This window comes from Alexandromys fortis, unplaced genomic scaffold (genome assembly GCF_014885135.2).
Source record: "Alexandromys fortis isolate MF-2015 unplaced genomic scaffold, M_Fortis_MF-2015_v1.1 scaffold_1, whole genome shotgun sequence".
Classification (NCBI taxonomy): domain Eukaryota; kingdom Metazoa; phylum Chordata; class Mammalia; order Rodentia; family Cricetidae; genus Alexandromys; species Alexandromys fortis.
Window position 1 is genome coordinate 26,036,146 of NW_026067927.1, and position 23,409 is coordinate 26,059,554.

Sequence of the window (23,409 nt, forward strand, 5' to 3'; positions counted from 1 at the left end):
GAGAGCGAAGCTGTAGTGAACACCGTACAACATAAAGAACTGAAACTCTAATTTACCCTTGGCTAGGAGACTCCAGACAGCAAGCAGCACAGAAGGAAGCGGGGAAGGAATAGGGAGGGAGAGAGGAAGGCAACAAACAAATTCTAAGAAGACATTATCAATGTTAGGTCTCAAACCTAGCACAGTTCTCACTCAGTACCTGTGGTCCCTCCCGGAGCTCTTCACCCAGCCTCCCTCCCTCAACCTCTTCCCCCCAGGTGCTGGATTCTGTTTCCTTTTCCCCAGCCTCAGACCCCTGTACAACTCAGTCCTTTTGGCTACTCCAGTCTCTTGGCCCAGGCTGCCTCTCTTGGTCAACGACTTCTCTCTTGCTTTCCCTCCTCCTCTCTCCTCTCATGGTCCGGTTTAGTCTGCTGGCCATGTTCTGCCTGGACTCTTCCCTCTGCCTGCTTTTCCCAAGTATAGCTACAATAAAAATCTTCTCCATCCTTTAGAAGCCATCATGTCTTCCTCCCTTTGTTTCATTTGTTTCATTCACTCAGCAAATCCCTCAAGAGAGCAACTGAAACCTTGCCTGGGGATGAACTTTTAGGACACGAGGCTGCCAGTTATGTGTATACTGGGTAAGCTCTGGATGAGTCAAGAACAAACACTGTACTATGATGGCTCTGGGCCTCCAGTTCAGAGCCACTCCCTCCAAGCCAGCCTGGGAACCGGGTCCCTCCTCTGTTGAGAACTGGCCTCGTATTCTTCACACAGCAAAGCCTTTCTTTCCAAGAGCCCAGCTCCATGCTTATGTAAGGTTCTCCCCTATTCCTGGGCCAAGTACGGAGTCAGCTGCCTGTGTGGATAGGTCAGTTCAGGAAACCAAACCACACGGCCCAGGCAATGCAGGAGTGAGAGAGGCTGATGAACCTGTTGGGAGCTGGCTGTCAAGGGTAGCCAGCACTCCGCCTTCTGACCTCGAGTGTGAAACCCAACTTCCCTGTAGGTCAGTGTGAAGGACCTTTGGGTGAAATCTCTCCATGGCCACCTGGGTGGAGATCAAAACTGTTCATTTGGCTCTTCGGACAACCTTTTCCCACCCAAGAGTTCAGCGCCCTCACGATATAAAAAAACCTCACTGTCCAAAGACTCCATTCCAAACAGCTGTTCCAGGGTGCTAAGAGGGAACCTTCTAGAACAGCTGCTCCCAGGCTGACTGAGTTAATGCCTCTGGAGATGGGCCCAGGGAATTGAGAGTGTTTTTTAAGTCCTTCAAGTGTTTGGGCTGTGTGTTTTTGAACTCACCACTGCAGAGTCTCTGCTCTCTCTGGGATACTAAAGCTGTCACGGAGATGGGCTTTGTAAGGATGCAGCAGACACAGTGATCACTACCACGTCTATCTCTTCTTCCCTCTCTCCCCCATCCCTGACAGCAGTGAACAGGATAGACCATATCTCTAACCTTGATCTCTTAACCTCCAGAGAACTGATGCTGGGTTGCACCTGACATACCTCTGTAGATATCTGAACCAAAGTCCAGCCCCAAATAAAATGGTAACAAAGCCAGGAAGCTTGAAAGGCTTGTGAAAGACTCTATGCCTTTTGGAAAGGACCTTGACAAAAAAACAGGTCAGAGAGAGACAGAGAATGCCTTCCCACTTGGGAAAAAGCCCTTGTTGGGTAGAATGCCTTAATTTTGTTCTGTCAGTCTTCTTCTGTGGGCTGAGGAGATGGTTCAGGACAGTGCTTGACTTTCGAGCACTCATATTTGAGTTTGGTCCCGAGAAACCATGTTTGGGGAGACGGCGATACCAGGCATGTACAATCCAAATGCTGGCAAGGTGGAGGCAGGAAGATTCCTAGAGCCTTCCCATCAGACAGTCTAACCTGCCTGGTAAGTCCCAGGCCAGTGAGAGACCCTGGGCTGCTTCTGAGGAATGACCATCAAGTGTGCACACGGGCACCTGCATATACACAGACGCAACTTTTGGCTTGCTCAGTTCTGAATAGCCTCGTGACCCCAGCAACACCTTGCTCAAAATTAGCAAACGGCCGCTGAAAGTAGGAGACCCTTCTTCTTGCCTAACCCAGATCCCGTCCCTAGAACTGAGAGCGAGAGAGACCTAGCGAGCCTCCTTTCTTTCTCTGTGCCTCAGTTTCCCTACCTGTCAAACAAACATCAGAACTCCATTCAGACAAAGTTGAGTGGCGCTTCAGCCATCCCATTTTCAACAATTCCGTTTCCCTCAGCCCTTGCTCACCCTCAGCCCCTCCCCCTTTTTTATTCATTCCTGAAAGCTTCTATTATCAATCACTGCATGAGGTAAATTTTCAAATCAGCAGTCGGGTTTTTAAGCTGCATGACTCCTATTACAGGCAAAAGGAAGCAGGTGACCAACACCAATGTAATCTCAAAACTCCACGCTGCGGCTGCCGCCCCTTCCTCCAGTTCATTCCCTCATTTTCATGGCTTGCATCAAGGGTGGGTTTTTAACAAAGCCTTCCCTGAGGAAGGGTCTACCTTCCACAGAGGACTCAAGGGAACAAGGAAGAGAAAACAAGGAACTAAAATATGGAAAGGAAGCAGAATCCAGGTGCATGCTCCTTTTCCCTTTCAGAGCGGGCCCCCGGCTGGCTCTGCTAAGTAGCCATTTGTCTTGAAACTGCCCGGCTCTCTCTCTCTTTATCACTTTTGCTTCCCCTTTCCTCAATCTTGGCAGTTTTTCTGAGGGACATCTTATTCACTGGGTAAGCCACCCCCCTTCCAGTGTCCCTGGCTCTGCTCTCCAGCATCTTTCTGTCCCCAATGGAGGCTCCTAACCCCTCTGGCCTCTGGATTTTTCATGTCACACAGTGGTTGAATTTTTCACTGTGCCTTCATCCCAGACACTTGGTACGGTTGGGCTTCCCTGTCCTTTGGAGATTCCAGTGTCAGGATTCTTAAAGTCTTGTCCCCTTTGTAACTTTAGCTAATTCAAGGTATTTCCTCTCCCATGATGCCCTGGACTACTAGTTGCCACCCACTCCCATGCGGTTTCTGGATGTGTCAGGGGACCCTCCTGCATCCACATGGTAATACAGATGCTGTAAGGAAGAAGAAAGGTTCTGTGCTGGCAGGATGTCTCAGTGGTGATAAGTGCCCACTGCTCTTGCAGAGGGCTGCAGTCTGGTTCCCAGCATCCATGTCAGACAATGTATAACCACCTGTAACTCCAGTTCTGGGGGATCTGACACTCTTATCTGGACCCTAGGGGCACTTTGCACTCACGTGTAAATACTTACACATAGACACACATAACTACACATAATAAGAATAACTATTTTTTTTAAAGGAAGCATCCATATCCAGAACAAATGAAGCATCCATGATCCACGCCACCAGGTCTCTCATCTAGCCTGTGTCTAGGTTGGAGAAGGCCCTTTCTCTGTCTGCTCTCTTCTAACTCAGCCCCAAGTCTAGAAGGCAACAAGGAAGCAGAGGCCTTGAAGTCTGAAGCAAGAGGTGAGAGAGGCGACATGGTAGTGGCTGGAGAAGCAGGGAGGAGACCACTCGGGTGGTGGAGTGAAAGACGTCAATATTTCCCACCAAGTTTTAGTGACTTGGCTGTGGATTCAGGGGTGCCCCCTGTTTGCACTCATTTCAATCTATAGACATAAAGTCCCTATTTCTCAGTCCCCTGAGTCATCTACTGCAAGGCCTGCGTTACTCTCTATGGTACAGTTCGCACTACTGTACCGATTGTGAGCCGGGCAAGGGCCTGGAGTTTAAGGGACACACAAGAGACGTGGGTCATTCGTGAGGCGAGAATGCCAAATGCTGTTTATTCAAGCTTAGGAAAATCCTTATATACCTAGCTGCTGCACAGTGGAAATCCCCCCAGGCAGGTAGGAAATTACCAGGCCCAAGAGGGAGTAAACAATGGCCCTATAGCTAACCACCAGCGGGGCAAAGGGAGCACAGGAACAAACAGGATGTTTTGCTGGAGATGTTTAGCCAGAAACTGCAAGCTATCCTCAATATGAGCCCCGGGAGGAGGGGTAGACCTGTGGGTCCTACACTTCTCTTCATCCTGAAGTTTCAAACAGCAGGCTGAGGACCCTGCACTTCCTAAGCACAGACCTGAGCACTTATCCTCCCCTGCCCTTGGAGCAGAGAGACCGGTCTTATTGAGACCCTGTCCCCATGTTCACAGCCTCTGCCATAGTCGACACTCACTGATATCCTTCCAGCACACCCTCCACACTATTCTGTCCCCTGCCTACTGTCCCATCATTTTCTGTCTGTCACCAGAGATAATCCCTGTAGAAGAAACAGATGCCTAAGCACAAGATCCTCAACTTGAACCTCCAAGATGGGAAACAAACTATGGGGGATAGTACAGGCTGCAAGAAGGGCCACCTGAACCTCTCTTAAGGTCTCTTAAGAGAGAGCTTGCTTTGACTTCCTCCCCCCACAGCTGAGCAGCCACCCCACTTCTGAGGCAGCAAAGTGGAAAGCGGGGGCGGGGGGAGGGGGAGGACGGGGGGGCGGTACTATAGAGCTCTCCTATATTCAAGTTGAAAAGCGAGATGGTCATGATGAAAGACCTTTTGTACAAGGTCCTAGGAAGAGTATCCCGGTTCCCATGTAGACATTCTCCACAAGAATAAATATGGTACCAGGCTTTCCTGGTACCATGACAGGAGGGGGAAGGAAGAAGAGAAAGAATCACATAGAAGGAAAAGAGCTTGAGAACATGGCCAGGGCTTGTCTTCTAAAGCATCCGGAGCAGGGAGGAGGGCTGGGGTATTGGAGGGGTAGAGGAGGGTAATAACTCTAACTCCCAAGACCGAAGGACCATGGGTAGCTCTTGGTGACCCTGGCTGCAAACCTGCCATAGGAACTCAGGCAGGCAGTCTTGTGTAACACTACAGAGGAAGCCTTCCCCACATCCCCCCACTCCTCATCATATCAACAGACCATGTTTTGGGTTTTTTTTTTTGTTTTTGTTTTTTGGGGTTTTTTTTTTTGTTTTTGTTTTTTGGGGTTTTTTTTTTGTTGTTGCTTGCTGGTTTTTTGTTTTGTGTGTATTGTTGCTTTTTGCTGATTTATGGAAGAATCAGATAGAGTTCAAGGCAGAAACCAACAGAACCTTCAGTGACATTGGTTTTGTAGTTCATAGAGCTGCTCAGAAAGAGATGGCCCACGACTTCCTGAGAGTCTCCTCACCTGAAAGCCGTGGTTTCTCTGCTCACTTAGCAGCTGCACACAGGCCAATGGGGACCAATCAACCAGCCTCTCCAGCCCTGTCATTTGACACTTCAATTTCCGAATAGATGCAGGCATGTTTTCCCAGCAAGACAGAGAAACTTAAAAACAAAACAAAACAACAACAACAAAAAAAACCCTCAACGTTTCCCACTTCTGCTTCTGCTTACCTTCCACCTCTAAAATCAGAACTAACACAGGTTGTAAAGTTAGCACTGTAAGCATGAAATGAAAACCAACAGTCACAGACCTGAATTCCAGTCAGTGAATACTAATTATCAACTTGACAGGAGTAGTTGCCACCTAGGAGACAAGCCTTTGGGCACACCTGTGAGATGTCAACCGCTTCTCTCCATCAGGTTAACTGAGGCGGGAAGTGGGTGGCACCATTCCCTGGGCTTGGGCCCTGAGCTTGGGCCCTGGGCTGCCTGAGAAGGTTGGTTGAGGTCCCAGCATGCATTGCTCTCTGCTTTCTGGTTGTGGATGCAATGTGACCTCGAGTGACCTCAGGCTCCCACTGTCAGAACTTCCCACCACAATGGACTGAACCCTTGAACTGTGAGCCAGAGAAGTGTCTCCTTCTTCAGGTTGCTGCACTCGGGGTATTTTTTATCAGAGCCACAGGAGAAAGAAGTAAGACATCATCTCTCTTACTTCCCAGCGCTGTGGCCTGGGCCAGTTCCCAGGACTCTACACTCCAGTTTCCTTGTCTGTCAAATAGAAGTCGCTGTGAGCAACAATATATGAATGGAAACACATAGGTTCCACGATGACTGTAGTCATGCCCATGACAATAGGAAATCAGGATTCAGCTGACTGACCAAGTCATACGAAGAGTACATTTCTCCTCACCTGAACACTTGCCATCTCTTAAATATGATTATTAGCAGACAACCTATCTTTAGTTTTATGCAAAAATATTCTGCTCCGATTACACCAAAAGCTCTAGGAAACAACCCTGTTTCACCTGACAACATCATGCTCCCAATATCAATGAGAAATAAAACCTGCACTTTGTACATCTGAAAAAAAAAATAATTCCAATAAATTAGCATGATGCTGACAGGCAATGTTCAAGCTTACACCAAAGTTTGGCTTTCTTGCTTTGACCTGTGTAAAGATGGCAGCAGGGACAGAGGCCGTTGTTTCTGGGCTCCACTCTGCTTTAGATACATGTCTAAGGCAGCTGGAATCCCTTTCCTACAGTGCTTGCTCACTAAAATGTGGTGTCAGGGTGGAAGACAGAGGGTGAGACCTACATCGGAGCCCTCTTTGTACACCTATAATCACACGGTAAGCCGGGATGGATGTGTGAGTGTCCATCTCACGTCCCAGCAGGCGAAGATGGCTCAGCGGTAAAGGTGCTGAACGCCTGGCCCGAGGACTGAGTAATCTCAGAGAGACGTTTGTTTTCTATGATGAACGGGAGAAAACCTAAGAGAATGGGTCTGGAGACAGGGTGTTCCTTCAGTGAAGTGGAGATGTCTTCCAATTCTGTGGTCCTAGAGTCCTGACCCTGGTGGCTCATGTCATGGCAACAGAGCAGAAATACTTAACAGTATTTCAAGAAGCCCCCGCATATCCATGGCACAAGCTGCCTCCAGCATCAGAATCTAAAGCTGAGCCCACACTATACTCCAAAGTTCCAAGGACCATTTCTCTCTTGCTTTTACTGTATAAGCCTTCTAATCTAATCACCGCCCCTCCCCCCTTTATTTTGTTCTTTTTAGTTTTGCCATCTGTTCTGTAAATATTCCCACACTTAGACCCAAAACCCCAGAGGAAATCTTGAGGTGCTACATCGGACAGGTGCAAGACCTGCCAATACCTAAAAATCAATAAATCTCTCGCCCTCCACCTTCCCAGAAATTAAGGAGAAAAAAATCATTATCTTCATAAAACATGGCTCCTTTCCTCACAGGTGTCTCCGTATATCCGACACGAACTGCCTCGATTTCACTCCATCCTGTCTCAATGGCTCGGAGCTCCCCAACATGAATATGTATTTATGGGGTCCTAACTATTGCCCCTGGATTCAATCCAGACCTCAGGCCTCGTCTCATATTGTTAAAAGGCTGACCAAGAGGAAATTCACAGGAAAAAGAACTGTCATGTCAACACAACTCAAAAACTAAGTAAATGTGAGTAAATAGTGTTAGCACACAGTCTTTAAGTGTGTCCCCAACAGAGGTGAAAGGGGGGCTGGAAGACCTACTCACACATCCGTTTGCATGGCAGCTCACTTCACAACAGTCAGGAGGCAGAAACAACCCAAGTGTCCACCAGAGCGTGAGTGTATAGATCAGATGCAGATATACAAGCAGCAGGATTTAAACCTTAAAAGGTTCTTTGGGTTTTTTTTCTTTTGTTACATTTGGGTTTTGTTTTTTGTTTGTTTGTTTTTACTTTGCCTCATTTTGTTTGTTAGTAGTGGCTGTGGTTGTTTTGTGTTGTTTTTTAATTTTGTTGTATTGGAGAGTTGACACCACGTCCTAGACCATATCTCAAGCTAGCCTGGAACCCTCTAGGAAGTCCAGCCTAACCTAGAGCTTGCACCTCTCCTGCCTCAGCCTTCCGAATGCTAGGATCACAAATGTACACCATCACACACCATGGCCTGGGCCCTCCCGCATTGCTCACTAATTGAGAAAATGCCTTACAGCTGGATCTCATGGAGGCATTTCCTCAACCAAGGCTCCTTCCCCTCTTATGATTTTAACTTGTGTCAAGTTGTCACTCAAAACCAGCCAGTACAGTGGGTGTTTTCCTATCTCAGTGCAATCAAGACAATCCTACAAAGGCATACACAGATGCCCGTCTCCCAAGTGATTCTAGACTCTGTCAAGTGGACAGTTAGCACTAATCGTCACCGGGTGGAAGTTAATATTCATGGTGAGCATGCTCCAAGCTAGGGACCATCTGCAGTTGGCAAGCTCTTGTGGACTTCGTATTCAGTCTGTGATAAGGGCCCATTCCTCGGGACAGAAAGGTGATAGCAATGCTCCCTAGTCTTGAAAAATCTGATGTTGGCCAGTCACCTGATTATAAAACACTGAACCTAAAGCCCAAAGATCAGAAGACAGCATCCCCAAAGGAACCAGACGGAGCCCCAAAGCACCAGGTTAGAATGAGTGGCTTTGGGATCAGAACTCAGAATCTAAGTTGTAAAGCAGTCTGGTACCCTGGAATAGGAGAGTAGGGGTGTGTCTTTGTCAGCTGTTTCTATGTGAGCCAAGAAGAGTCATGTCTGGTAGGCTGGGGTGGCAGAAAACAGATCAAAAGCCACTTCCTCCTCCCCTGTGAACACGACTTGAGAGGGAGGCGGGGGATGGAAGGATCCAGGGGCAGGATTTGGTGCCAGAGAGATGACTAAGTTCTGATGCAGGCACCGTGACTGTGTGGGACTCCTGAAACACACAAGTCTGGAGATGAACATGTTCTAGGCATGGGACAGGGAAGTCACCCAACTATCTGCACTGCCTCGTAGCTTTAGCATGGAGGGCAGGACCGGGGGACTCCTCAACTCCTCTTTCTAGTGTTCTCTTCCTTGACAAGCAAAGTGGAACCCCGAATCAAAGCCTGCCAAGGACAAGGCCTCTCTCTCCCAGCAGATTTATAGGCCTTCTGGATGTAGCCTGTGTTTGTCAGGCCAAAATGACGAGGGTGGGCTAATAGAGTCAAATTACAGCTTCCGATAATAGGGAAAGTTAAATAGACAAGCTTTCCCACCCTGAGGAGAACCAAGCAGAGGTCAGTGCTGGTGGCTTTGAACATGAATGGCCCTTCCCTTCTGTTTCTTTCACATGTGGCCCGGCAACAGTAACAGACAGATGCGACACAAAGAGAGACACACCTGATTAACCATGAAAACCACAGCTGTCGCCTCCCCCCCATTGCCTCTGCTCCTCACAACCTTGTTCTGCCTGCTTTGGGTTGTTGGTTTTTTTTTTTTTTCTCCCTTTCTCTCAAATAGCAAAAGGAAATTAAACCTACCATTAAGACTCAAGCTAGTGGGAGGGGAGAGTGTCAGCGGCCAGGCCTTTGTCTCTGTGCTCACAGGCATGTAATAGGTACCTTCTCTCCTTCTCTCTGGCCTTTCATCTGGAGAAGAGCTCGGCCTACTGTTGCTGCTCTCTCAGCTCAAAACCTGGAGCTGGGGCAGCCGTGGGTGGGGTAGGATGGAGGTGACTCAAGCTGGGAAGAAAAGGGTGTGCGTGAAGGTGTGTCCCTTCACTCCACCCCGGCTCCTCTTCAATTGCTTGTCTCCGTCAGCTGGAACTCCTTGCTGCCAAAAAAGAGCACCCACCTTCAAGACAAACTGATGATCTTGAATCTGCAGAGGAGGTGGCAGGGAAAAGAAAAAGAATTAATTGGGAAAGGTGGATTTTTGGGCTGTCGGATGTAGACAATCCTGATGTCACCTTCACTCCCCAGGCATTAGCAATCAGGTAGAGGGGGGACTCTAAGTATTGAATTGCCAAGAGTCTCTGGCGGTGTGATATAAGTGCGTGAGTTTTCCAAAAGACTAGCAATTAAAGCCTTGAGTGTAAATCTAAATTTAAAAAAAAAAAAAAAAACAACTTTTTTATTTGTTTGTTTTTGTTTTTGTCTAGTCTGACTTGGTTTGGGGGAGATTAAGCTCCTAAGTTAATCATCTAATTTCTGAAGCCTGTATTGCTATCTCTTAAAATGTCTCTGTCTATTGACCAAAAAGATTCCTTCTGTAGTTTCACAGACAGAATGAGAAAACTGCCCAGAGATCACCCTACAGGCAGAAGGCCTCTGACAGAACCGAGGTAGAAACTGAGCAGCAGAGCCACACAGAAATCCAAAGAATGTTCTTTATTTCCTCACATGAGTAGGAAATGGATGGAATAATTCTAGACATCTGTGGAAGCTCACAGTTTCTCATGAAGGCCCAGTCCACTGAGACACTCTGATCTTCCATCAGGAACTCACAGAGGCCTACGGAGAGGCCTCAGTTAGTGAAGTGTTCGCCTCAGAAGCACAAGGACCTGAGTCCAAACTCTCAAACTTCGAGTTTTTAAAAAGCCAGGCGTGGTCGCACACTTATAATCCCAGCGCCACGGAAAGAGAGACAGGCAGGTCCCTGGGACTTGTGGGCCAATCTGACTTACTTGGCAAGTTCCAGGCCAATGAGAGACCCTGTATCCAAGAGAGAGAGAAAAAAGTAGGTGGTACAAGAGGAACAACACTAAAGTTGCCCACTGGCTTCTGCCAGCATGTAAGTGCACACATGTGCACAGGCACCTGCACACAAATATATATACACAGACATAAGAAACAACCGCAAAACTCTTGGGGATCTCATTCAATAGTCTCAGAAAGAGTAATTGAAATGCTAGGAAACTTGGTGTCAGAGGCCAGAGAAGTCCAAGAGTCAGAAGGACTGGAATTAATTCTCAAACACAAAGGAAGCCTCCCGGGGGGTTGACTTCAGGCTCTTCTCTCTTCCAATTGCTGACTAGCCCACGTCTACTCTCAGAGCAAACCAGGGGTCCCGTCTCAAAGCCTTGCGAAAAGACACTGTTTAGCCTGCCAGCAACACCATCTTCACAGCTCTGCTCCAATGCCTCCAAGTATCTCCTTGGCTTCCCAGAGACCACGGCTTCAGCAGAACCAGCCTGTCTGTTTTCAATGCTTAACTTTTCACACATGGCAAGCGAGTGGCACTTTGAACACTACCATCATCTGGCTGATGGGAAAGCTGTTTTCCGTTTCTGGCAACAAATACTTCTGGCTTATCATGACAGGAGGAAGGGGGCTGAAAATACACTTGGTTTGGATTGTGTTGATAACATTTTTTCATCTTTATAGCTGAAAAAAAAACCCAGAATATTCTCTGTAGAAGTTAGCTCGATTCAGGAAATAACTAGGCTAGCTAAAAGATAAAGCAATTATATTCTTATTTATTATAAGGGGAAAACTCACGAAACAAGAACAAGAAGTCTAAGCTCAGCTGTGCTGTGTGGGAACCACAGAGAGAGAGGGCACCTGGGCCGTGCACCCATTTTTTTCTCGGGGTCCCAGAAAGCCATATCCTAACTTGGTCCCACCCCTTGAAGATAATTGGTTAACAAAGCTTCCCCATCAGTTCTCCTTTGGTGTTGCAGAAAATGGCAATAGAGTTGACATGCTGTTGGCATGCCAACTAAACTGCACTTGTGAAAGGAAGTAGGTTAGTGTCATCTTTTTTCCTACCAAACACAATGTCATCTATTTTTTTCTACCAAACACAATGTTGTATCATAAGATCTAGGATTGGACCAAGAGTTGAAACACTGAGGGCCCGGTACGAGGATGTACTGGAGATGGGCGGTGGGGGGACATGGGTAGGTATGAGTTCATCTTCTCTGTCAAGCAGCAGCACTACCTTCTCCACTTCCTGTCTGACCTAAGCTACTCTCCTTTGCCACATGCTCTAGCCATCATAATAATCTGCCCAATCCCCTGGGACCAAGCAACCGTGGAACCAAAACGTCTGAAACCCTCAGTCATCAGAGACCTTTCCCTCTTCAAGTTGTTCCCTGGGTGTTTCACGACAAGGCAAAAAGAGGCTAAGTACAGGAAGTGTGGCATCTTTCAAAAGGTCGCTTTGTGTATTCAACCTGCCTCCCTCTGCCTTCATTCGTTAGGATTTTAGTAGCAAGTGCCACAAGCTGGATGGCTTAATGAATAAAGCTATTTCCTCATAGCTTTGGAAACTACTCCAAAATAAAGGCATTGGCAAGTCATTCCTGGGATCTCTTCCTGGGCTTGTACATGGCAATCTTTCCCCCGAGTCTTCAAGTCATCTTGCTTGGCACAGGTCTATGCTCTGGATCTGTTCTATAAGGGTACTAGACTGGCTTAGGAATCACCCACATGACCTCATTTTAACCATTGATACCTTTTGAGGCACCAGGCACCGGTAGTTAGTGCTTCTACATAGACTTTTTAAGGACTCATTCCTCAACTGAATAAACCCAGCTCCAACACACTCTGAGCCTGTGACCTGGATCCACAGAGGAAGGGAGCAGAATGCTCAGCAAAGGTCCAGCTTGCAGTGATTCATGCAGAACAAAGCCAGTGGCCGTGGGAAGGATGGTGACGTCACTAGAAAGAGGAGGCTTCTGGGATCCCAGTGGGCGAGGATCTCCTTCTCCAGAAAAATAAAACAGAGAGCAAGACTGCAGCTGCAGAACATCGAGGGTGCTTTATGACTACGTTCCTTGGCCCCATCGGACCTCCGTTAAGGTCCTACTCAAAAGGGTTTTCCCCCCTCACATCTAGAAATGGCAGGAAGGAACAGAATGAGTCGCCAAATTAGCAGAACACTTTTCCTATGACACTTTCACCTTAGCAAAAACATGATTGCTTACATGAGTTAAATGAAAGAAAAGTGATAGCAGATGACTAACCGGGGCGACGGGAGGATGTACGGGTGTTCGGGACATCAGGAGCTTTCGAAAAAAATCAAGGCCGGTGCTGAAATGAAAGTGGGTGAGCAAACACCCTCACGATGGGGCGCAGGAAGAGCTATGAATAAGAGACTCCCCCCGAAAAGACACGAGTGTGTGATTTGCTTAGTAGTTCCACCAACGTGAAGCAGTGGGCTGACTATGACGGGTTCTAGTATGACACATGTTTACAAAGAAACCAGGTGGCTTTATTCTAGATGACAATTTCTTACTAATCACCCTCTAAGCTGACTGATTGCGACACTGTGAGTCACCAGGGTTCTCTCTGGGAGCCCTGTTTACTCAGGGACTGTGTGTTGGCAGTGATTGGGAAGTGGGAGGGTCCCGAAGCCCATGACAACACAAGTCTGTGTGGCAGACGAGGGTCTGCCTGATGACGTGTGTCATGAACTGGACTGCACCCCCCTAAACAAAAGCTGCGTTCAAGTCTTAACCCTTGGTACCTCCTAACATGACTCAATTAGAAAGGAAGTCATTGTGTACGTCATCAGATGAGATGAGGACCACCTTGAATAGGGAAAACCCAAAATCTGATGTGACTGGAAAATGCACAGAGACACAGACAGCAGATAGGATACTGTGTGCCAACGGAGGCAGACATTGGAATGATGTATCTATAACCCAAGGATTACCAGTGTGTTAGTTACTTTAGTTGACAAAAGGAGCTTATGGGAGGAAGGATTTATTTTGGTTTGTGGTTCAAAAGACATACCTCATAACGGAGGAGAAGGCATGGATGGGACCAGGAGTGTGTGGGGCAGCTGGTTGGCATGACCTCTCGAGTCAAGGGCAGAGAAAGGTGAATGCTGCTCCTCCTTTGTCATCTTTTATTCAGTCTGAGACCCCCCAGCCCCTGTCGCTCACATCGAGAATGGGTATTCCCTGGTTATTTAATACTCTAGGGAAATACCCTCCTAGACGACGTCAAAGCTGTGCCCGACTGAGGCCCTAGGTGGCCTTTAATCCAATAGAACTGTCAATTAGAAAAATGGATCATCATAATCAGAAAACACCCAAAATCTAGGAGAAGGCAGCGGCTTCTCTCCTGGACCTTTGCTTCAAGAGTTCAAGCCTTTGGAAGTGGGAGAGAACTGTCTTACTTCTCTGGCTGTCTGTGGTGCGCTAGAAAAGCAGGCACCCACTTGTTGGCCCACCGCTACCAATAAGCTTTAAACCACGTGTTCTCCTGTTTCATGGCTTTGAAATGTAGAACATTTCAGTGCCATAAATGAACCCCATGAAAGCCAAGAGGGGGCACTGAGGTTGCCTAACATGTAGTTTAAGGCGTGGGTTTTGCTTTTTTTTTTTTTTAATTTCATTTGGAAGGTGCATAGCTGGCCGCTTAATTCACACTTGAGATTGATTACACTGATAACTTGGAAACCTGGGACAGATTCCTTCCTGCTCTCGAGGACATTCTGCCTGAATCACTCCTTACAAGCAAGAGATCCAAGCACCCCATCCCATTAAAGGAAAAGAGAATTCTCTGCTTCTCGAGACTAAGATTTACTAGTCGATCAGTCCTTGGCCATGCCCTCATTGTGATTTCCACACACCAGACTAACTTTAGATCTACTTTTTAAAATGATATAGGGGTGGAGATGGGGTACAAAAACATAGCTCAGCAGGTAAAGGTGTTCCCCATCAGGCCTGACACCATGAGTTTCATTCCCAAGACCCACAGAGTAGAAGGAAAGAACTGAGTCTCACAAGTGGTCCTTTGACCTCTACATGTGCACCATGGCAGCATGGATACACACACATGCACACACTTAATGGGAGAAGAGAAGAAAGAATACAAACGAGCGTAGGTGTTGCAAACGCCGTGCAAGAGAAGGAAGAACAGACGGTTATGAAGCCTTCCTGGCATTTCCCCAGGTACCCAAGTCAGGGAAGCCAAGTAGCACCCCAGAAACTTAGCTTTGTTTGTTGTGGAGACGCAGAGAGACTTAGCACCAAGGAGCTGCAATTAGATGCAGATGGGTCTGGCTCCCATTTTGCTCTCTGCTCATCTTTCTCTCTGCTATCTTACCCCCTCTCGTGATTGCTCACTCACCACGTTCTAGAAGCCAAGTGCTCCCATAGGCTCTTCCAATGTGAAGGGAAATGGGTGGGCTGGAGAGATGGCTCAGAGGGCTTGGCTTAGTTCCCAGTACCCACATCAAGGACACCTGCACACACATGGTGCACATACACTCATGCAGGTACACACACATACTCATAAACAAAATAATAATAATTTAAAATGAGAGAGAAAGACAGACAGACAAAGAGAAAGATGGCCTCCTTCCTTTGAGAGCCCCTGGGATGGGAGGATAGCCAAGAGATGGTTTTTGTTTGTTTGTTTTCTTTCATTATGGCACAATGGAAGATAAACAAAGAACGCTAAGTAGTCCAGAGGAGGAGGCTCTACCTAAGGAATGAGGTAAGGTACCAAAGGGTGTATGCTCAATTGAATTTCCCAAGAAACAGTGACAGAGACTGTGGGTGCAAGAGGTGTCCAGGAGAGTCCTTACTGATAAGGGAGGGAGGGCTGGAGTTACCCTAGTCCTTCACTTGTCCCATTAGGACTGAGTTTCTCCTTCAAAGCTGTTATTGGAACAATACAGTCAGGCTGTGGTGCCCTTCATGGACCACAAGGAGCGAAGCCACAGCTTTCCCTAGGCAAGAATGCTGTCTGGAACCTAGGACAATTCTTTTTTATAATTCGTTCTCTGAAACCCCTGGGGAGTAAGGAGTTCAACTGTGCTGAGCAACTGGAATATTCAAGGACATATTTGTCTGTGAGTCAGCACCATGCAATACCCAGATGTCATGGAGTGTAAATACTGCAGCCCGGCTATGTGGCCACGCACCGCAGAGCCCACTCCAGACTCACTCAGGGGTCTTCCCAAAAGAGAGGAGACCTGAGCTGTGTTTGGGAGTATTGATGCTTTCCTTTCTGGTATGTTTCCATTTGGAGAGATAGCTTTCTAGACAGGAAGGACATCTTTTTTTCAAAACTCTGAGGGGTTTTGCCATAGGTAAATCCACGCGTTGTTTTCCTGGTTTATATCACAGAGATCTTCTTGTTAATATCATGCTTTTCAAAGATGGGGTTTTAATGATAGCAGAATTCCTGTCAGAAGATCTGAAGACCTTTACTTTTGTTTTCTATAGTCAGGGCTCTTTCCCATTCTTTGTCTACCATTGTTATTTCTTATGCTCTTTGCGCAAATTCCTGTCAATGGGCCGATCTAAACAGATAACGAACAGAGAGTCGAAATTGCTGAGTACTGCAGTGGCCATATCAGTACGTTCAAAGACACTGAGGCAAGAGGAAGCTTCCACAGGCAAAAAAAGAAGAAGAAGAAGAAATGAGAACGATCATACTAGAAATTTTGAAACAGTAATCTTTGAACCACATTATTAATGAGTAGCCTCAGTCCAAGGCTGAACAGACAATTACTGAAAGATACCCTTGGGCAGGAATATTTTTTGGTGCAATACTGTGGTAGCCTCCATGCCAACCTCGAGTTCTGGAGTCCTTTTTGGCAGTCGTTATTATATTTTTATGCATAGGAACCCTTTCTTCATGACTTCCCAGCATTTTTTTTCTTTTGATTTTTTTGTGACAGAGTCTGACCCCAGGCTCACTATGTACTCCCAGCTCTCCCTCTCACGATGTGTGTCGACACACCCAGTTCTCAGGGCGCGCTGGGATCAAACCCAAGGCTTCCTTCTCCTCTGCCCATTGGACTGCACACAAAGCATCATCACCCAGCTTCCTTCTTCTTGTGAAGGTTGACACAGGCAACTCCAGCTTGATTGGGCAAGTTCTACACTTCTTCTGCAACTTCTCTTTAGTAACACTGATGCTGAAGGCTTAAGAAGTAAGACTGGGTTCATAGAATCCTTTTCTAATTTTTAAAATTAAACTTATTTGTGGGGGAGGGGTACACGCATACCACGCCACATAACGTTCAGGTCAGAGGACAATTTGCAGGATCGGTTCTCCCCTTCCACCATGTGGGTCCCAGGGACTGAACCCCGGCCATCAACCTTGGAAGAATGACGACCCCATGAGCCTGAATCATACTTTTCTTGATTTTTCCTTATTTTTAGTTCCCTCATCTCTTTGTTTGTGGGGGAGAACAAGGAGGAAAGTCAAACAGCTGATAGATGTTTTGGTTACTGGAGACAACTTCTGAGGTTACACAGACCCCAAGATGCTGCCCAGTGTTCCCTCTGTCACCTACAGTATTCCCAAGACTCCCCCTGCATGCCTCCTCACCCCATCTGAAACAGCCTGTCCCCATCAACTGGCATATTCGGATTTCATTTTTTTCCCCTTCCGGTTGGAAAAGATCAAAAGTCAAAGTCTAGCACAGGACAACCTTTCAAGTCCCTCGGCAGTTCTCTGATGGGATCCCTTCAAGTTCTTAGGAATGGGCAGTGTTGTCAGCAGGTGCCGTCACCCTACCACTCCCCGCCTGGAGGCAGAGGGAAGGAAAAGCCTTTGAGCCTTCTACAGACATAACAGAAATCGCCTCAAATGCTCTCAAATTTATCTTTATTTGTGACACTGCCTCTAAATTACTTTCTCATGGGATATGGTTTGAATTATGAACAACAGTCTATTCCTCCCTTGCTGGTCGCCATCCCTTCCCCGGGGTTTCGGCATACTTCTTTTTGATGTTCGTATCCTAATTTTAATCCAAGTGTTCTGTTCTTCCACTCATCCCTGGAGCCTGCCTCAGACAATTCTCAGGCAACAGGAAGTTGGGTTCCGGTAATGTGACCAGCTCCGTTCTGACGACCAACACTGTAAGCAGCCTTCCTGACATGTGGTTATAATCACATGAAGTTATCTCTAGGACAGCTTGCCTTGCCGTCCGTCTGAAGTGGCCCTTGGGATGGTGCTCATTAGTTGAGCCTGGCCCTGGTTTTTGTTGGTGGTTTTCAGCTGGCATCCCAAGTAAGCAAGAACAGCCTCCCGAAAAGAAGGACAGATTGGAATCACGACGAGTTCTAGATCCTTGGCGCAGATCTGCCACTGATCGTCTATGGGATAGAGAAGCATTGGCCTCCTATCTCCCATTTCTCAGTGGTATCCTGAATATAAAACAAAATAATATCCACCAAAATAGAAGGATGTGCACAGTTAAATAGATGAAGGTAGTATTTTATCACAATAATCTTGTTTATACGAATGGTGCAAGAAACAATCTAATCCACAAATAAAAATGCAATCATTCAAAAATATTTATTAAGCTTACAGGGAACAACAGCAGGCGCTTGGCGATAAAAAAAAATTGAACACAGTCCATGCAGTCAGAGGTTGAGAGATTAGTTGAAAAGGAGGCAAAAGAATCATAGCAATGAAGAACATTTGCACAATCGATGTACAGTGTGATATGGGAACATGGACGGCACAACCAGCCCTGCTGTCTCAAGCCAGCAAGAACATAGACAATAGATAATTTTGGGGAAGAATCTAGAAGAGTGAAAAAGACAATGCCCAGGTCAAAAGGTGAGAGAAGAAATGTCACTTACAAAACCTCCAGGAGAAAGATTTCAGCAGGTTTAGTAAACAGCAAGTCTATCAGCATACCTGAGTGCTCTATGTATATCAGGAAGAGATGAGACCAGGAGCAAGGCCAGAGTCTTGTCTGTGCATGGGATGCCCCATTGTCCTCTGGGCAAGATGGAGCCAGTGACACACTTTGAGACTGGATATATTAGTCACGGTCCTTGAAAGAAACATATGGCATTCTAAAATCGGTGTTTTAAGAAGAATATCTAGGGGACTGTGTTCATCAGAGTGGCCAGTGTGGAGGAAAACTGCTGAGTGGCCCTATTGGTAATCATTCGACTTGGAAGAGAGTGGCCTGTGGGGGGACATTTGATGGGAGAGGTCAGACTCTGTCACATGATACAGGCAGTCTACAGTGAGCTTCGGGGATGGAACCAAGGGCTGAATGACCCTTCCCTTTTGTTGCTTCCATCTCCCCCACCTTTCCAGTGACCCTCATTGGCCAATGCCCACCAGAATCCCAAGGGCAAATAGGGTTCTGGAAAACTTTCCCAAACAGAGAAGGATAGCCTCAGAGGAGTGAGGATCACAGATTAGACTTTGATGGTGCTCACAAGACAGCAATGTGATCGCCAGAAGTAACCCTTGACTTCAGAAAGCAGGAATAGCAGCAAGAAAAAAGGTGGTCCCAGGAGACATTTTAGAAAACCAAAATCTAAAGAACTCAGTGGATGCTCAGTTCTCTCTGTGTGTCTCTCTGTCTCTCTGCCTCTCTCTGTCTCTGTCTCTGTCTCTGTCTCTGTCTCTCTCTCTCTCTCTCTCTCTCTCTCTCTCTGTGTGTGTGTGTGTGTGTGTGTGTGTGATACACAGGTCCCCAAACAGTAAAAAAAACAAAAACAACACAAAGTGACTCCATAGACTGCAGCCTGGCATTTTTGGTGTCTGTAATCCATTCTTTCTTCTGGCAGCAACTAATCTCCATGATGATGCCGATACTTAGATTTGGAAACCAAGAAGCTCTCAAAACCAGCTTTATTCATGTTGAATATATGAAAATCCATCACCTGAGAAGCAACCTGGTGATTGTAGTGGGTTCCCCTCAAATGCTATGTCTGGATCTAAGAGCCTGTGGATGTGTTAGCAAAGCTGTAATTAGGAGCGAGACCTCTGGATGCAATCTTCCTCACTCAAGAAGAACCTATTATTAGGGTCCTTTACCAGGGACACCCTATGTATCCAACAGCCAATGTCCTTCTGAGAGCCATTAAAGAGCCAACGTGAAGGCACGTGGAGAAGGTTGTGTGGAGACAAAGTAAAGACTCAGATAAAAAGTCATGAGTGACAGGATGCCTGCAGTCACCAGCAGCTGAGAGAGTCAGGAGGGATCCTCCTCTAAATCTTCAGAGGGAGAGCGGCCATGCTGACACCTTGATTCTCAACTTCCAGCCTCGAGAACTGTGAAGCGATGCATTTCTGCTGAAGCCTAGCTGTGGCAATTTGTCATGGAGGCCCTGGGAGGCTAGCGCAGAAACGGACCATAGAAAACCAGATCCTAATAGCTAAATATCTGAGCTGTAAAAGATGCGGGGCCAAAACTCAAATTCATTCCCCCCCCCCTCCATGCCAATCCTTTGTGATAGGCTGGCTTAAAAAAAAAAAAGCATGTTGTAAATTGATTAAATCCACATGGCTTTATACCCCAGATGTGCAAGATGTTGTATGGTATTTGTGGCACAGCCAGATGAGCCTACCTAATTCTCCCAGCTCCCACTGTCAGCACTTAATGCCCTTGCCAAACCACGAGATGAAAGTCTTCAGTGGTCAACACTTAGCACGGTCTTTGTTTGGCTGCCACCTTCACACAAAAATATCTGGCACAGGACGGCGGGGGGGGGGGGGGCACATAAGAACTCAGCTTGTTTGTGTCGTGTGTTTCAACGTGCTGTGATTGGCCCAAATGCAATAAAATTATATGAAAAGTTGCCACAAACAGCTTGAAATAGGCTTCAAAGTGATTTGCAAATATCTTGATAACAATTTTCATTTTGCCAGCTATGCCTCATCCCTTTGTGGGGAAAATCTCTGGGATAGAGGCCATGGTAATTTGAAAGTAGTTTGGCTTTAGTAACACTGAGGCTTGGTCTCCAGTGTGTCAGAATTGCAAGAGATTGGGGATTAACTTCATTCTCAAAAGACTAGGTAAGTTCTCTTGGGATTGATTGACTGGGGGACTGGTGAGATGGTTCAGTGGGTAAAGGCATTTTATGTTGAATCCAAACCTGAGAACCAGGATATTCAGTAGCCAGGACCTACACTAAACGAGGATAGGACCGACTGCCACAAGCTGTCCTCTGACTTCCTTATACATGCCTGAATATGAGCATGCCCCGAACACAGGCACCGAAGAAATAAATAAGTAAATGTAAAAAGGTTAGAAAAGGTTGGCTTTCTTCCTCTTGCCTCCATTTTACCGTGCTATGCTCCCTTCCAGATCATAACCCAATAAAGACAAATTCCCCGGATAATTAAGAGACACCATCCCAGCTCCCAGAACTATGAAAACAATAAACCTTTCCTTCATGATAAACCGTTCAGCCTACAGTATTCAATTCCAGCAGTAGAAAATGTCCCATGCATAAATGTACAAGAGCATGCTGATATGGGGCAGGGGCAATTTTTTCACTTAGACACTTATACATATTGAGATGTCACTGGGGAAAGGAGGTGATTGCTTTTTTGGAAGAAGTACTGGCAACCAATGTCTCTCTGTTTGCCTCCCTGTTTCTGTCTCTATTTCTTTGTCTCTCTCTCTCTGCCTCTGTCTCTCTGTGTGTATCTCTCTGTCTCTCTGCCTCTGTCTCTCTTTGTGTGTATCTCTCTCTGCCTCTGTCTCTCTCTGTTATATCTCTGTCTCTGTGTATCTCTCTGAATCTCTCTCTGCCTCTGTCTCTTTCTATGTATATCTCTCAGTCTCTCTGCCTCTGTCTCTCTGTGTATCTCTGTTTCTCTTTCTGTGTCTCTCTATCTGTCTCTCTGTCTCTGTCTTTCTGTCTCTCTCTCTCTCTCTCTCACACACACACACACTCACACACACACACACACACAGTGGCTTATATCCACAAAAAGCAATCCAGGATGAAGCCACACTGCACTTGCAGTCATAGGGATACCCCAAGTGATGAGAGCGTCAGTGAACCCCTTCTGAGGCAATGTCCCTCCTCATTGCTTAGACCATGCTCACATTTCCTCCCAGTTGCCAGTAGATAAGTACCCTACGGACATATGGGTATCTTCTGAAACTATGTTACCTAAGACCTCGCCTGGTGAAGTTTCTGTCACTTAGTTGTCTTCTCTGAGTGAGCTTTGAGGCCCACATGCATTAAAGGGCTGACAGCCCACACTCCAGCAGCCGCTGAGACTGCTGAGGATTCTGACCACTTAGTTCCCTGGAATGGAGGCCACAGGGTTTCCCCTCCATGTCCCCCTGAGTGACCTAGTTCACAACTGCAGCCATCAAAAGACGAAGGAGAGAGAAGGGAAGGGGAAATAGGAAAGGAGGGAGAGAAGATAGGGAGAGAAAGAGGGAGGAAAAGAGAGAGGGACAGAGGGAGGGCCTGTGGACAGAATGTGTCTCATACATTGCCACAGTCGCAGAAGACCCCAAGAATGATTATGATAGTTTTGTTCCTTCTAATTTGGGGTGAAAATTCATTCGAGTTTGATAGCCTCAAGAGATGCCCAAAGAAATCTTGGGATGCTGGGATAGTCTTACAACACTTGAAGCACACACGCCTGGGGGTGCCAGCCTTGGTAGAAAGCACCCTCTTGGGTAGAAAGTGCCAACCTCAACTTGTCTGTGACTCACCCCAGTGACTCACTACACACCAAGCTGAACCCCACAGGCCCACTACCGCTCACCTTCTGCCCACCTCGGGGGAAACCAGAACTCCCTGGGTAGAGAGATCATGTTTAATTCTCTTCCTCACCTAAGCTGTGTCTACACAGCCTTACTATCTCCCAGGAGCAGGGGGGAGCACCCAGAATTGGGGTGGAGTGGTGGGAGACTGGGGAGACATGGAAGGATCTTAGTCAAAATCAAATGCCCCCATACAGCAAAGACGTTCTGGAAACTTCATAAACTAGAAAAGATTCTAACTTATTGACAGAATCTTTAATCCTTACAGACTCTAAGCAAGCCTTGGTGGCTGGGAACATGGCTCGGCTGGTACAGCATGAGAAGTCAACTTTAGAGCCTTAGCACCCATGTAAACGCTGGACAAATCATACATCTGTAAGCCCAGAGCCGGGGGTGGGAGGTGAGGCAGATACAGGAGATGCTGGAGTTACCAGCCAGCCAGTCCAATCAGTTCCTGACAGTGCAGTCAACTCATGAATTCATCTTCAGTGAGAGACACAGGAATACACATGGACACACATGTGTGCACACACACATACACACACACACAGGAGAGAGAAATAAAGAGAGAAACTTGATAAACTTACCCCAAATTCTATTTCAAATGTATTAAGTTCCCTTTCACCCACCCAAAACTGTATATAAAATCTCCTATAAATTTTAAATGTTTACCCCTTTGTACAATCCCTTTGCCACATAATCGCCTGAACTTGGGCTTTGTGCAAATATTGAACTGTTCAAACATAAAAAGAAGCCAAGTCACTACCAGAAGAAAACCTACAACCTTCTGCGCTGAATGACAAAGGTCGCAGAAGTCTAGATGTTCGTTAACTGCGACGAAGACAAAGGCGGCAGCTTCGGGCACAAGAGGCCCTTCCTGAACATGCACAGGCCTCACAGAGCCCGCAAACTCATTTGGAAAGTGAACTTGTGGGTGTTTCTCTTTAGCAAACCCGCTCAATGACCCCACATTCTCGTCCAACAGCTCAAGCTTAGGGGGTGCATTTTCCCCTGGAGCGCTGAATTCTAAGAGCTACTGGTTTTAATACATTTTGCCAGAAATAACTCGAGGGCGTTTTTGAACCCTACCCGTTCCCTTGTGATAATGTAGTCACTCTGCATTAATGTTCTAACTTAAAATAACTAAGCCTGCTTTTTGTTTGCGCTCCAGGTTTACACTGGAACACCTCTGGGGAGGTGACAGCCAGGGCATTGACCCCTTCTTCGGCTCCCCTCCCCTCTCCCCTGACTCCAGGCCAGGCAT